Below are 16,868 nucleotides of genomic sequence, written 5' to 3'. Positions count from 1 at the left end.
TATCCACTTAGGGTATAAACACATTTAATTTACAACAATTATGTGGTTTAGATGTATCCAGATGTGTAAAATATAAAAACAATGTCCCTTCTCAAGAGGTACTCTCCAGCCCCACGGTAGACAATGATGTAAAATTAGAAGCATATTAGATTGTCTTTTAAAAAAACACATCAATCTTAATCGTCCCGGTTATCAATGTATTTTGTTTACTATTGTAGTATAAGGTGGGGTGGGCACCCTTTAAAAAAATAATGTATTTTGTAGACAAAAATCTCGATCATCCCCTTAAAAATTCGGTTAAAACCCCAATCGTCCTTCTATAAAATAAAAGCAAATTGGATTTAAATAATCCCAACTCACTGTTATTGGCCAATAATAATCCCAACTCATTTAATCACCGATAATAATCCAAACTATTCACTTTTGTTTGTAAAATGCTCCCAGTTAAAAAAACACTAACTAGGTTAAAAATTTGCTGATGTGGCATGCCACGTCACCTGCCACATCAGTTGCCACGTCATCAAAAATGCCATGTAGACAGCCACGTCAGCTGCCACGTCATCAAAAAATGCCACTTCAACTGCCACGTCAGCAGATTTGCTGATGTGGCATGCCACGTCACCTGCCACGTCAGCAATTTTTTAACCTAGTTAGTGTTTTTTTAACTGGGAGTATCTTACAAACAAAAGTGAATAGTTCGGATTATTATTGGTGATTAAATGAGTTGTGATTATTATTGGCCAATAACAGTGAGTTGGAATTATTTAAATCCAATTTGCCTAAAATAAATCATAGGTCCACTACTAGTTTCCTGAAATGCTTTTCCAATATATGAATCCTAATTGATAAGAAGTAAATATAAATTGTTCTAAGATATTTGCCATTTGTAATATGAAAAGTTAAATCCCATGCATGGGGGTGTATCATTTAAAAGTGAATATGTATGTGGGAATGCGTGTTCTTGGTTCTATGCGATTTGTTTTTTTCTTCATTTAGCTTCTTATAAAAAATATAAAAATAAAATATATAGCCCTCTAGTGGGGTGCATTTGCAGACAACATTCCCGATCTCTGTCCATGATCACTATTATTTTACTTTTTAGTGTAAACTAGAAAAAGTATCCCGCGTCGTGGCGGGGACTTGAAACCATGTCTATTAGTAATACCACATAACCATAAATAACCATCAAAATCGGGAAAGCTCGTATATAAAACCAATTAAAAAAACTATAAGAAACTCCATTTTTCTATTAACTTTCATATATAAAGATATAAGATAAAGCCTCCAAAAGAAGCTTTAAGTTTCCAACTTGTACCATACAAAAAAAAGATGCAAGTAAAATAAAGAAAGCATGGTGTACAAGTAACAATGCACAACAATGTTGTAATTATCAATCGGTACCGAAAATACCGTTACCGAAATCCCAAAAGTAGGTACCGGTACCGAATATACCTGGTACGGTACGGCTCGGTACCGGTCGGTACTGGTACGGCACCGATATTTGAGGGTAAAAACCGATGAATACCGGTGCCGAACCGGCACCAAAAGTACACCTGATTTGGTAACTTAAATATCGGTACCGATACCCAATACCATTTACTCATTTGTTAGTTGACGTTGTATTAATTCAATTATTTTTTTATTACTCTTTAAGTTTCCAACTTGTACCATACAAAAAAAAGATGCAAGTAAAATAAAGAAAGCATGGTGTACAAGTAACAATGCACAACAATGTTGTAAATTATATAATTACTAAATTGTATCATATAAATGTCTCGCATACCTAATTAATTAATTTAATATTCAATACTTAATTTATTTTTCTTAAATTTGACACATAACATGATAATTATCTATTTTTAGTTAAAACTGTTTGCGAGATCATTTGTAATGGTTAATGTTTTTAAGGGGCATTTTTCATAACATTAACATCATATCGTCTTTTCAAAAAATGTGTAATAATGGTTAACGTCTCTTAATGTCTTTTCAATTATTATTTTTCTAGTTATTTTCTCCTCATTAGACGTTATATCAGAAACAACGGCCGTTCCTCTTCATACCCCTATAATGTTCATCACGCATGGTTTGATGATCATATAGTGTAACTAGTGTTACGCGCCGCCCGTGTTGCGGGGCGCTCAACCGAATATTTGTTAGTTTAATAACATGTACGCCTTTATTTCGGTCACTTATACATACTACTTATAACACAATCTCAAAAAAAGATACATCGATTGAACCAATTAAACCAAAACACTACGATAGTTTTGCCCAAAAAAATAACTAAAACGATGGCAAGCATGTAATTTAGAGCTGGGGGCAAAACAATAATTTGTTAGGACCAATTAGCGAGTGCTAGGCAGCTGTTTGGCACGAATAAAAACTATACTGAGTCAACCAAGTAAAATAAAACACTACCATAGTTTTGTCCAAAAAAACGATGGCAAGATTGCAATTTTTAACTGGGGTAAAATCGTAATTTTGAAATGGAGGCAAAATCATAGTTTGAACTGAGGGCAAAACTATAATTTTATTTTGAACTGAGGGCAAAATCGTAATTTTAAGCTGTGGGCAAAACCAAAATTTTATTTTGAACTGGGTCGAAATCGTAATTTTAAATTAGGGATAAAATTGTAATTTGGCAGGACCATAGTTGGGGGCAAAACCATAATTTTATTTTGAATTGAGGGTAAAATCGTATTTTTTACTTGAGAGCAAAATCGTAATTGTAATTATTATATGCTAACTTAAAAAGAAAAAAAAAACCTTGTTATTTGCCGCCAGTTTTGGCTAATAACAAAACGAAACTGTTTCTCATCTCGGAAATGTATATGTAGTAAATATGCATTAAAGATGTAACTTTCAATTCTATCTTAATACAATCTGAATTTTGCAAAACAGAAAAAAGAACACTTACATCTTTATAAGTTTTGTTTTTTTTTTTTTTTTTATAATCTTTAGTTACACTTAAATATTATTTAAGAAGTTAGGTATGTGGCCATATATAGGATGGACATACAGACCTCTGATAAGGCATATGTCTGCATTGCACAACAATAAAGACAGAATGCAAAAAGTTATGTATATAATTATATAGTACAAACACATGCATCGCACCCAGCTTAAAATTGGTTGACATGCATGTTACTGGTCAGAAAAAATTATTTATCCACCAGTAGGGAAACCTCTATTTTTCATGGCTACAACACTACACTTGCCAAATATATAAAGCCAGATCATGACTCCTTACCAGATTTTTCAAGCATTAATCGAAGGGTAAATCACATGTAAAAATATGAGTTGTGATATTCATATTTAAAACCTCAACAAACGCCCATGGCTTTATAGCCTAGTGGCATCTTGGAGGTGAGATAAGACTTTGGAACCAATAGGTCCTGAGTTCGATTCCTACAAAGGGGGTTTTTCCCAAATTGGGTTTCCTCCTGAATTGGTGTATAGGCATTATGCCTTGTGGAGATGGATATGATCAGGTGGTTCTGCTGGTGGCACGATGATACTCTAGTGGTTCGTCAATGATCCAAATTTGTCGTTCAAAAAAAAAAAAAAAAACCTCAACAAACATGTAATATGAAAACTCTAGTTACTCATAACATACATAATAAAATTTGGCTTTATACTTTTAACGAGGCTTTATTTCAAATTTCTTTAGAAGACAATCTAACAAAACTTGTACAAAGAATAAAAAAGAATGAAAGAAATCTTTGAAATATAGAAAAACAAAATTAAGTAAATATATATTTTTTTTTTGCGTTTATCATTAAATAAAATTAAATTTATATGTTTAAATTTACATGTGTTCGTAAATAAAGAAATTTACACATGTGTAAGTTTGTCATTTACACATGTATAAAAAAATTATTAAAAGTGATTTTGAGAGGAACAATGATTATTTAAAGAGTAAATTGCTTTTTAGTGTTTTATTTTAATTATAATAATGTTTGTATTAAAAAAATTGATCTTGATTTGTTTTTCATTCGTTCTCACAATAAAGTTTAGCATTCTCAAGATAACCACCCCTTATATATACATAGGAGCAATGTTGTAGAAGGCGCTAGGCGCTAGTCGGGCGGTGAGGTACAGCCTAGGGATTAATCGGGATTAATCGGAATGGGATTTTTGTATGTATTTTTTCAAAATTATATATATATATACACCCAATAATATAAAAATAATACTTCAAAATTCACATAAATACTTCAAGTTTCAGATAGTATGGTTCGATTTTGACCGATTTTGACCAATTTTGACCGCCTAGGGCCGATTTTGACCGACTAATATTGTCCGATTAATCCGATTTTTGACCGCCTAGAACCGATTTTGACCGCCTAGGACCGATTTTTACCGATTTTTTACCATGACCGATTAATTGACCGCCTAGCTCAAAGTTAGGCAGTAAGTGACCGTCTAGTGCCTAGGAGCCGATTAATCGGCCGCCTAGGCCGATTTCTGCAACAATGCATAGGAGAGGGTACAAGTGAAAACTCCTTTCATTGTGAGAACTCGAAAACTCCAACAAAAAAAAAAAACCCTAAAAATCAGACCAATTTTTCTTAACATTTTTTACCTGTAAATCTAGCATTTTTAAGATACAAAAAAACTTTCAACCACCAAACCAACCTTTTTTGCAACTTGCCAACGTTGGTGATACAAAAAAAAACTTGAGTGGTTTGTGTTTTAGAGAGTGTTTGAGCGTTAAAGAAGTGATGTGGTTAAAAATAAACATTCAAGACCTATTTATACTAATTTAGGGGGTTAAAAGGTAAATAGCCTGTTCCAAACCACTATTTTACCGTTAAGAATCGGTTTTTAACAGCAAAAATTTCAATTTTCAACGTATACTCGATTCCTCCGCAGTTCCTGGTATACCGTACCCGACCATACTCATCCATGATCATACCTGAACCGGTTCCTATGAGTTTTCTCCTAATATTCTATGCCCGACTACTGTTGTACTCGATTGGGCGCTACTTGAATATTAAATGATTAATTATGTTTTTTAATGTTAAAATTATTTTTTATTAGTAAGGGTAATTCAGTCATTTCCCACCAACTTAACTAAAAATTAACGTCCATCCAAATGTAACACCCCAAAAACGGGTTTGGTAATAAAACCACGTTAATAGTAATGACGGGTAAAATATCATTAGTGGTAAAAATTATCCCGGTAAATATTAGGAATTTAAATGAATAAACTTGATATTATGTAACGCCCCAAAAACCCAAATGTTAAATTACAAGAATGATTTATTTTACATGGTGTGATATTGAGGTAACTAAGTTAGTGAACTTGGTTATAAATACAAGTTAGATATTAGTAATAAAGTTTTGTGACTAAACAAATAACAATCAAAACTACAAGGGCTAAAAGGGGGCAAATGGAAAATGTTTTAATTAAAACATGGAGAAAAGGGGAGAACCCATTTTGGGCAGAAGTGTGTGTGTGTTCTCTTGAGAAATCAATCTAGGAAGAGGAAGAGGATAAATTCGAAAGTTTGCATGTATAATCCATGAGTTTCAAAGTGTTCATCACCTTCAAATCATCGTGTAAGTATTAAAATTTAGAGTTAAATGCCATTTTAGTCCATGTGGTTTGGGCCATTTTGCCAGTTTAGTTCAAAGGTTTCATTTTTCACCTGTGGATCCAAAAAGGTTTCACCGTTGCCATTTTAGTCCACTGGGTTAACTTTATTCATTTTTTTTGTTAACGAGAAGGGAAATTCAGTCATTTTATATGGCCGAATTGCCCTTCTAGTTAACAGAATTACATATAAAATGACCGAATTGCCCTTCTCGTTAACAGAAAAAATGGATGAAGTTAACCCAGTGGACTAAAATGGCAACGATGAAACATTTTTGGACCCACAGGTGAAAAATGAAACCTTTGAACTAAACTGGCAAAATAGCCCAAACCACAAGGACTAAAATGGCATTTAACTCTAAAATTTATCTCTTAAAACCTTCCTAGTTGAAATTCTAATGGGTATTGATGAATTACTCTTAATTAGGTAAATTGGAAGAAAGGAATGATTGAATTTGGGTTTAGATGCACTTAATATAGTGTTAATAATGATTTAATCATTTCAATTAGGAGTTTTAAAGAAAGAACCCATGTTCAAGAACTTGGGTTTTTGATGGTTTGTGATTTAATATGAATGAGTTGGATGAACTAGAGATTTTGCTATGTTGATGTCTATTTGTGAATGATACTTGTTGACTAGTAAGAAGAATTGATGAATTATGTATGAACTAGGAAGATTAGACATGAAATACTTGTACATTGTGCTTTAATTATGGTACGCACATCAAGTGCTTGATGAAATGCCTAAGTGACAATCTTATGTGGAATTGTATGCAAGTTGCAGATAAATATGTATAGAAAGTGATAATGATATAATTGTTAGCAAACTAAAATGTGAAGTATGATTTAGATGGAGTTCATGTGGAAATTTGATTTGTTAGTATGATGTGGTAGAAGCGTGCATTAGGAGCTTGTACTCTATGCATAAGGATATGGCGCACCAAATGCACTTAGTTGATTGTGTAGTTGGGTGGTGTGATTGTATGATATGTGGATTTTCTAGTAAGGATAATGTTGGGTTCAAGGATAGTGTAAAAATTAGTCAATCTTGAATGATGTTGTTAGTTGTGGAATTATGAGATGACTAATATGGAAGGAATTGATTATGTTGTGTGTGCATATGTGATCTTGTGGTTGTGTGTGTGTTTTACTACATGAGTAAGAAATGTATATGATGTCCGTAGTATAATCGACTATAATGATGTGGATGTATGAGATTAAATTGATAATTCATATGATAGACGGTTGACTTTCTGAAAGTCAACCATGCATAAATAGCGTAGTAAGGCTTTTTGTCACAAATGTTATGTTAGGGAAATCATTAGGTACATGCTATATTAAATTGTGATATATGTGACGACACGAAGATTATGTGGAATGAAAAGATGCGACTTCTAGCTTATACATGTTGTTGGAATTTGACGAGTAAAGGTCAATGTAGGATATGAATGTGAAATGAATGAATTATTAGAATGTGCATTTATACTAATAATGTGGTAACCATGATGACATGAAAGTATAGGATCATGTCAAGGTGGGGGAAAACATGGAAGGCTAACGGAAAGGATACGAGGAAACATGTATGAAATGGGGACTCGAGGTAAGTGATTCCGACTCACTTCTTAGTATGTATAAAGAATTTTGATATTTATGAATATGGTAAATCATATAAGGTTATGTAATGAATGAGAGTACTAAGATAAGTATTGATTTTAGTGAGACGAAAGTAGTTATCTAAGGCGAAGGTAAATTGGTGGAATTAAACGGGTCGAATAAATGTGCATAGGTATTGTAACGATAATGAACTTCATAAAGATTAAGGGCCCGAGGTAAGGATTTTTAGTCAATCATGTAGGGAAATGTTTTACGGACAATTAGAAACAAGTTTCAAGTGAAACGGATGCAAAACGAACAAGTTATGAGAGTTTTGGTAATAAAACGGAAGGCTGATCTGGGCACACCGTAGCTTACGGTGCCCACCGTAAGCTACGGTGGGTGCTGAAGCTTTTCTTCCACCGTAGGGCAGACCCTTCTCACCGTAGCCACTTTAAGGGCCACTGTAGGCTATGGCAGCCACCGTAGCTTATGGTGGAGGTCAGGTGCAAAATGTAAAGTTATGCATTTCTTCGTTTTTCTTTGATTTCGGACCCCGTGAACCTATCCCAAGCCCCGATAAGCTTCTATAGTGTACCTCAGCCCTACCAAATGGCTTGGTAAGCTACGGGTGAGTATGGAACTCATTTTAAGATCCGAAATGTAAATGAGTATGCAGGAAAATGAATTAAGTATGTTGGCCAATATGTATAGATTTAATTTCATTCCAATAGCTGGAGCTTATAAGTAATCATGAATGGGACCGAGAACATGTATAAGTTTAAATGTACGTGTTCTATTATATGGAGATTTGTGATAGAGATAAGTCAGTAAATCATCTAGTAATACGTTTGTATGTATGTATGTATGTGAGTATGTATGTACGTAAGTAAGTATGTATGCATGCAGGTATGTAGGTAGGTATGAAATGTGTATGAACGTACATGTGTAGATACTCATACAGGAAGTAGGATTTATTATGTATGAAAGAAACGATCTTGTATTTATGCTTATAATTATAGTTCTAACATGTTTGAACAGTCACGTTACTAATGGTGTGCCTTGAGAATGGAACAGGAATGCAAATATGTTAGTATTGGGCTTTCAAGGATTTGATGATCGGTGTAAAGAATGAACCCAAGGGAATATCATGTTGGGGTTATATAATGATAGATTGCTAAGTTGTAATGTATATTTTATGTCTTTATACTAAAGTATAAGATGTCACTAATTATTAACGTGTTGGTTGTTAATGATGCCCGCAGGTTCCATGGATATTATTATCATCACGAAGATTTAGCGGGTGAAGATCGAGATAAGGAGCTCAGATTGTACGGAAGGGTAGTCATGCAAATAGTATTCACATGTTATTATTGTCACGCCAATTAAGTATGGATGATGTAATTGTCCTTAAGAGTGACGTCTTACATGCTTTTTAAGTATGCTAAGTTGTTTTTAAGAAGGGAATTTTATGGTACGCATTTCCGTTGCGTCTTTTTAGTTTAAGCGTGTTAGGGTGTTACATATTAATTAAAAGAAGGATAAACACCTTGAGGAAAACCAAGGCATATAAAAGGCCCGAGTTAACGGGACTTAAAATAAAACCGGTCCCGAACCCATTAAGTTAACTAGAAATAATTAACCTAGTTGGTAATATGTGATTAAGTGACAAATAAGGAATTATAGCCTACCTAGTAACAAACCAAAACAAGAGGGGCTAAAGGTGGGTAATTAGGAAGTGTTTAAATTAAAACATTTATAAAAAAAACTAAAACACACACATAGGTGTGTGTGTTCGATCGACCAGAGCAGGAGAAAAAGGGTGATGAGCCCTAGCTCAATAATACCTTCAATTGGAGGATCAATCGAGGGCCAAATTCAGATACGTATATACATAAACGATCACCTAATCATGGGAATCATGAGGTATGTTGAATTTTAATGTTTGGTGATATTTTGAATTTATGATGAACACCCAAAATCGAAGATTCTGTGATGAATGTTGTATATGTGAGTGATATTGGGTTGAATCTATGTCTAGGAACAAACCCTAGATGCAAACTTGTAGGATTGTGCCATAAACTAGTGATTAGTCAATTAATCAAGTATGAGCTGAGTGGGTTTTTGACTAAATAGTAAAAATGATGATATGCATATGCTCATATATGATTTGAAATGGGTTTTGTATATTATGATGAAATTAGAGATTTTGTTTTTGTAAGTAGGTATTGGAATCATGATGTCTACTAATTAATATGTAAAACTTGATTGTATTAGATGTTTGGATGAATGTCTAATGGCATGGTGAAACGGGTTTTCACATGAAAATGGAAACCTTTAGTTCTTGCTTATGATGTGCGTAAGTGTGTATATGTTTTAGGTATATATTTTAAGCCATTTTTACACTTTTTAGCCAAGTTTTAAATTTATAAAACACGATATTCACTAACACTAAACACACATATGGGCAAGTGCACCCATCGTGGACGTAGTATAGTGTTGGTAAGATACCGAGGTCGTCCAAGGACACAAGAGCTTTTAGTACCGGTTTATCCTCAACGTCTAATCAAATCAAAATGTTAGAAAAAAGGTTTTTAAACTAAGAAAAATAAAACAAACTAAAATGCTGAAAAATAAAATAAAATAAAAATAAAAACAGATAGACAAGATGAATCACTTGGATCCGACTCGTGTGTAGTGTAACCCTTGATTATTTTCGCACTTTTGCACTTATTTAAGAGATTATCTTAGTTATTGTAGTAGGCCCCTCTTTTGAAGGCGACGTTACCCTCAACCCAATAGTTTGAGTCAGCAAGGATACAATCCTAAAGGGTCGGGTTATTGAAAGATAATTAATTAAGTTATTAATGCATAATGTGGTAGGCCCCTCTTTTGAAGGCGACGTTACCCTCAGCTAAGTAGTCTGAGTCAGCAGGGATACAATCCTAAGTAGCTGGGTTAAAGTTTTAATAGTAGTTTAACTTACGAGGGGATCAAAGACTTTGGACCCCCACCATCCAATACCTTTGGGTATTGAAGGAGGTCCTACTAAATTTGACCCAGGTCCTTTGCAGGATCTATACACTGAACAATGGCAAGACTCTTACCAAACCGTTCCCTTAACCCCTGACCAGGTAGCCAACATACCTCCATATAGACCGTGGAGATATGAATGGTGAAAATCTTTTATTTTATATAGACAGTAAAATAATGCCAAGACACCACGGACAAACGATAAGGAAGAATCACCTTCAACATAAGAAACTAGTAATTAAAGTCATTAATACAAAACCAATTAAAAAGTGCAAAATATTAAAAATAAAAAGTATTATACTAAACACTTGTCTTCACCAAGTGATGTAAGAGACTTAGGCAAACATGGCCTTTGATTGTCAAGGACTCTTACGATCAATCTTGCATCCCGAGATGACTCACACACTCTACAATGGACAATGGATGATGGTGGTGGATGATGGTGTTATGGTGGTGGTGGGTGAAGTGTGAGAGAGGTGGTGTGCCAAGGGATGAGTTGCAAGAGCTCCAAACACTCCTATTTATAGGCTGAACAGAAGCTCGGGCACGGCCCCGTGTCCGCTGGGCACGACCCCGTGTCCATCTGACTCTCTCTCTTCATTAATTGCAATTCGCAATTCCAATAAATGCGCCTGCAGGAAGTTGACCACGCCCCCGTGCCCGCTGGGCACGGCCCCTGGTGGGCAACAGAAGCTTCTATGAGTTTGTCTTTTCTGCTGTCTCTTGGGAATGGCCCTGTGCTCGCTGAGCACGGGGCGTGTTCAGTCTTCTGTCTTCTTTGTTTTGCTTGGGAAGATGCTGTCGGGAGGTCGGGCATGCCACTTTTATTCCTTTTCTTGTATTTATGTTAGATTTAGCTGTCTTTTTGCTTCTTTTGTTAATTTGAGCTCATTTAATCCTGAAAATACAAAAGGAAGACAAAAGCACACTTTTTCCAACATTAATACTAAAAAAGGGTTAGTTTTATGCCACAATTGATGTAATTTATTGTTGCATTTTGTGCACATCAAATACCCCCACACTTGAATCTTTGCTTGTCCTCAAGGAAAACTCTTTATAATGTGGCTTTTTCACTCCCAAATGGAATGGGTAGAAGAGAAAGTTTTTGGGCTTGTCATAGAGTGTCGGGATTTCCAAGATTCTTTATTTAGGTTTTATTTTTATTTATTTACAATCCTATTCGTCATGATTTATTAAAAACGTTTCATAAGACAAATTACTTATTAAGGCATAACATACCTTTTTAAAATTCCATTTATATACAAGTTCACATACCTCACGGGGAATCACTCAACACTGGCCGAAGGTGTATTTTTAGTGAATCACTCGAGAGCGGCATGGAACTTACTCCTACCATAAGCTTGCCAAGCAATCAATCTTCCTCCTTTTTAACTATATACCTTTGTAAATATCAAGAGGACTTTTTGGGTGAAGGGTTAGGCTTGGGCTAAAGGTGGGTGGTTGGGTTAGTGGTTAGTAAAAGGGCGAAAAGCGTAACAAACGTCGGTTTTTGAAAGACTTTTTATTTTTCACATTTTTATTTTATTTTGATGAACCATTTTGTTTCAAACAAAGTTATTTTTGATGAACTTGTTTGTTTATTTGGTTTCATCAATATATATATAGGATTAGGTTCAAACGTGAACAAAATCCCAAGAGTGAACTGCGTGAACTAATCTGGGCCCTTGATTTTTATGATCTTGAGATTAAAGTGAGTGGCATGATGGTAATTATTTGGTTAATTTTTCCATTTAATTAAATACAAAAAGGGTATATGTGTAATTTTAATCTTAAATTGATTGCATAAATCTCTCACAAATAAAGTCAAGGATTAGGAAAGATGTAACTTAATTCAATTATTAAAATAATTATTTGTTTAAATGCGATGTACACATGTGTATTCTGATTTTTCCCTCTTTTTAATGCGATGTACACATGTGTATATCGTCTGTTTTTGTGATATCTCAGAATTTTTTTTGTATTGAATGTTGATGTACACCTGTGAATTATTGTACACATATGTAAGATGTTGAGTACACATGTGTACTGTTCTATTTATATCCAAGTACACATGTGTATACCGTTGAAATATGAAGGTTACGTGGATCTTAAAAATCAAAATTTGAATTCTAGTGATGAAATCTGAAATAAAAATTAAAATTGAAATCTGGTGATTTGTTGTTTGTTTTGATAATTATCTTATTAATAAATAAACATAATGTGGATAATGAGTTTAAATTAGGAAAGATGTAACTTAATTCAATTATTAAAATAATGATTTAAATCTAATTTTTTATGTAATTACAATCATACCCTTAACAACTAAAAAGGAAATCAAGGGTCCATATCTGTTCACATTCACTCTTAGGAGGTTGTTCACGCTAGAACCCTACCCTATATATATATATATATATATATATATATAGGGAAAGTCATTAGAAAAGCGAACGTTGTTACTAAAAGAAAGGGGTAAAAATAAAAAGGTTTAGGTGGTTAATAAGGGTGATTGTTTTGGGTTAAGAAATGAAAAGGTTTAGGCTCAAAGGGGTTAACTAGGGGGATTTTGGGTAGGTGGTAAAAAAAATTGAAAAATAATGGTGTAGAAAGAAAAAGGGTTAGTCCTAATGCCTCCATCATTTACTTACTCGGGTTTAAGTTGGTAAGGACCGGGAATGTATTGTCGTGGCAAGTTCTAGAGTCGTACGAACCAAGCGGCTATTCACACAAGAAACGAAAAATGAGCATTTAGTGTAAAGATATGTATTTGTATGCTCGATAAAGCCTCAAAACTCACTTTTGTGGGAAAGGGTTTTTATGTGATCAAGTATATATAATCAAATTTTAACTAAGTTTGTCATGCCGTTTCATAACTTTCTTATGTTGGTTCTTTTTATCACGACGCTATCGGTTGTAAACTTGTAAAAATATAACCTTGTTAGAATTTGAATTCCCAACTTAAACTTAGACAAGTAAAAATAAAAATGAAAATTTTGAAAAAAATTTGGGGTAATTAGCGGTTCCAATAGAGTTTTGTGTAAGGTTTGTTATTAGGACTTGCAAGATTCAAGGTTTTAGCATCCCCCCCACACTTAAATTACACATTGTCCTCAATATGTCCCAAAAATAAGTTTTTAGGTTGATTGAATGTGTAAAAGGTGTTAAAAGCAAAATTTTATGTTACTGGCATCCTTGACACGGCCCCGTGGTGACCGGGCACGACCCCGTGTTCAGGTGCCAGTGACAAAAATTAATGAAAAGAAACAGAAGCCTGGACACGGGGGCGTGTTCAGCGAACACGACCCGTGTCCAGATACCTGAACTGGGCAATTTTCTGCAGAGTGTGCAGCACGAGGCCGTGTTGGGCGGACACGGCCCGTGCTGAACTTACTGTAATGAAGAAATTGTTGTCGGATGGCCCTGTTTTCGTGCATGGGGCGATGTTGCTCATTTCCCTTGTTATCCTTCACCATCCCGAGTGTGTTTTATTCCTGCAAATTAAAATTAAACTAAAAGACTAAACTAAACTAAGGATAGTTCCGCGGAATCCCTCCGTGGTGTGCCACGTTTATAAGGGTCCTTGGCTAGACCCAAAGTGAGGTTATATGCTTTTTGAGCGGGATGTTTTGCATCCCATGTTGCACCGTCGGAGAGCCTCATCCAAACTCGAATCAATAACCTTCATGTAATTTACCGGGTCATCGTCCTCTACTCTCTTTCCAACCCTAAACTTCACTTCCTTATCCCCATACTTCAAAGTGAGTGTCCCATCATTCATGTCTACCACTGCTTGTGCGGTGGCTAGAAATGGCCTCCCTAGTATGAGGTGGACTTCAGTGTCTTCTTCCATATCTAGTATGACAAAGTCGGCCGGGTAGACGAAATTGTCGACTTTGACCAATAGATTTTCAGCGACACCTTGCGGGTATTTGACGGACCTATCGGCAAGTTGTATACTCATCTTGGTAGGGCTCGTTTTTCCTAGGCCGAGTCGTTTGAACATTGATGCGGGCATGAGGTTAATGCTAGACCCAAGGTCGGCTAGTGCATTACGAATGGGGATTCCCCGATCGAGCAAGGAATTGTGAAGCTTCCGGCATCAATCTTCTTTTGGGGGAGTTTGTTGAGTACGAGGGCGGAGCATTCTTCGCCTAGGTTAACTAATTGCAATGATTCACTTTTCCTTTTATGAGTGAGGAAGTCCCTCATGAATTTTGAGTATTTAGGCATTTGAGTTAGGACTTCGATGAAAGGAATATTAACATGCAATTGTTTTAGTAGACTTTCGAATTTTGCGAATTGCTCATTAGTCTTTTGACGAATTAACCTACCGGGGTACGAAATCGGAGGAGCCTTGCTGGGCTCTTGAAGTAGAGGAGAAGCCTTATCTTGTTGGGGCGGTGTTGTGCTTTCCTCAGTTGGTGGTGGCGGAGCTTCTGCGAGACCCACGGTACGGTTTCTTAATGTTATGAGATGAACTTGTGCTTTTGGGTTTGTTTCGGTATTACTTGGTAACGCGCCTTATGGTCTCTCGGAGAAATTTTGAGCTAGTTGATTTATTTGTTTTTCAATGTTTTGTATACTAGCTTATTGATTTCTAAAATTTGATTCCAATTGTTGAAATCGATCCGAGTTTTTCTTTTCAGTGTCGGAGATGAGGCGAGATATAGTATCTTCAAGCCTTTCTCGTCCACCTTGTTGTTGAGGGAATGTTTGTGACTCATTTCTTGGTTGTTGAAAGTTTGTTCGTTGGTTTAGACCTTGTTGGTTACTACTATTGCCGGGTTCTCTCCAACCGAGGTTAGGGTGGTTACGCCATCCTTGGTTGTAGGTACCCGTTGGAGGACCCGACGGCCTAGGTCTATTATCAATGTAGTTTACCGACTCTGTTTGATCATCTGTTTCTTTCATACAACTCCAATTTTCATGTGGCCCACCACACCCTTCGCAAGCCATTACCGAGACCGTTTTTGCCATTTCTAACTTTTTAGTTTTTGAAGAAAGGGCCTCGATTTGGGCTTGTAAAGAAGTGCTTTCATCAACCTTATGGGCGCCCGGGGCAATAGATTTATTGCCTCGGGGAGTGTGCCACTGAAAATTGGTTTGAGCAATTTCCTCGATTTGATTGTATATTTCATGTGGGCGGCGATTACCTAAAAATCCCCCGGAGCTAGAGTCAAGTGTTTGTCTCGTGTGTGGCAATAACCTATTATAGAAAGTGGATACTTGTTGCCATAACGCAAGACCGTGATGGGGACACTTTCGCAATAGCTCCTTGAACCTTTCCCAAGTTTCATATAAGGATTCCCCATCGTCTTGTGAATATGTATGAATTTCAGTCATTAATTTAGCCATTTTAGCGGGAGAGAAATACTTATATAGAAATTTTTTGGGCTAGTTCATCCCAGGTGTTTACCGAACCAACTGGGAGAGCGTTGAGCCAAGCTTTTGCTCGGTCTTCTAGTGAAAATGGAAACATTTGAAGGCGGATGGCGTCATTTAATGCTCCATTGATCCGAAAGGTATCACATATTTCTAAGAAATTAGTAATATGTAGATGGGGATCCCTGTCCGCAAGCCCATGGATGGTTGCGGAGTTTTGAAGCATTTGTATCAAATGTGGCCGAAGTTCGAAGTTGTTGGCTTCAACATTCGGTGCATTGATAGCGGCGTCGAGATTACCCACGGTGGGTCGTAGGTAATCCATGAGGGTACGTTGGTCCGCCATTCGAAGTGGGTTCCCCGAAACCTTTTCTTGGTTTTTAGCTTTAAGTCTTTTTCTGAGAAAGCGTTCGGGTTCTTCTAGAGGTTCTTTTATGTCTTTATTAGAACTGGAGCTCATACAATACGTAGAAGGTTCAGATGTGGTGTCTGGTTCCAAGTCCTGCAATAAAAACAGAAAAGAATGTTGGTCAGAAAGTTCACCACGGCCCCGTGTTCAGTGAACTCGGCCCGTGGTCGGAGATACAGCGATTGTTTTCCGGATCCCTGTTACTGGAAAGTTGGACACGACCACGTGTTGCATCAACACGGCCCCGTGCTCAGCCCTCTGTAACTCGGAAAATAAAAACTGCCAGTGACACTGCTGGGCACAGCCCGTGTTCGACCAGGCACGGCCCGTGCTGAGCTCTGCAGAAGCTGAAAAATTAAGAAAATCCTAAAAAAATAAAAAGAAAATAGAAAAAATGATTAGGCCATTGATTCCTAACTTTCTTAAAATCCTTGTGTCCCCGGCAACGGCGCCAAAAACTTGATGTGCGTCAGTGTGTATATGTTTTAGGTATATATTTTAAGCCTTTTTTACACTTTTTAGCCAAGTTTTAAATTTATAAAACACGATATTCACTAACACTAAACACACATATGGGCAAGTGCACCCATCGTGGACGTAGTATAGTGTTGGTAAGATACCGAGGTCGTCCAAGGACATAAGAGCTTTTAGTACCGGTTTATCCTCAACGTTTAATCAAATCAAAATGTTAGAAAAAAAGATTTTTTTAAACTAAGAAAAATAAAACTAACTAAAATGCTGAAAAATAAAATAAAATAAAAATAAAAACAGATAGACAAGATGAATCACTTGGATCCGACTCGTGTGTAGTGTAACCCTTGATTATTTTCGCACTTTTGCACTTATTTAAGAGAG

General features: G+C 35.9%; 1 long non-coding RNA gene and 1 other non-coding gene across 3 annotated transcripts; both read left to right on the top strand.

The window, feature by feature from the left end:
* Window positions 1-5,463: 5,463 nt before the first annotated feature.
* On the top strand, window positions 5,464-8,665 carry LOC110883642. Of its 2 annotated transcripts, none has more exons than XR_002560531.2 (3): window positions 5,464-5,565; window positions 7,117-7,199; window positions 8,458-8,665. It is a non-coding gene; the product is annotated as an uncharacterized LOC110883642 (long non-coding RNA). The 2 variants fall into 2 exon arrangements; XR_004869982.1 differs by having other exon boundaries at window positions 5,501-5,565; window positions 7,122-7,199.
* Window positions 8,666-15,464: 6,799 nt separating this feature from the next.
* LOC118483514 lies at window positions 15,465-15,571 on the top strand. Its single transcript, XR_004870804.1, has one exon. It is a non-coding gene; the product is annotated as a small nucleolar RNA R71 (small nucleolar RNA).
* Window positions 15,572-16,868: the final 1,297 nt, after the last annotated feature.

The sequence above is a fragment of the Helianthus annuus genome, chromosome 10 (assembly GCF_002127325.2).
Source record: "Helianthus annuus cultivar XRQ/B chromosome 10, HanXRQr2.0-SUNRISE, whole genome shotgun sequence".
Lineage (NCBI taxonomy): Eukaryota > Viridiplantae > Streptophyta > Magnoliopsida > Asterales > Asteraceae > Helianthus > Helianthus annuus.
The sequence above is the reverse complement of the archived record's forward strand: the minus strand, read 5'-3'. Positions and strand labels throughout refer to the sequence as shown.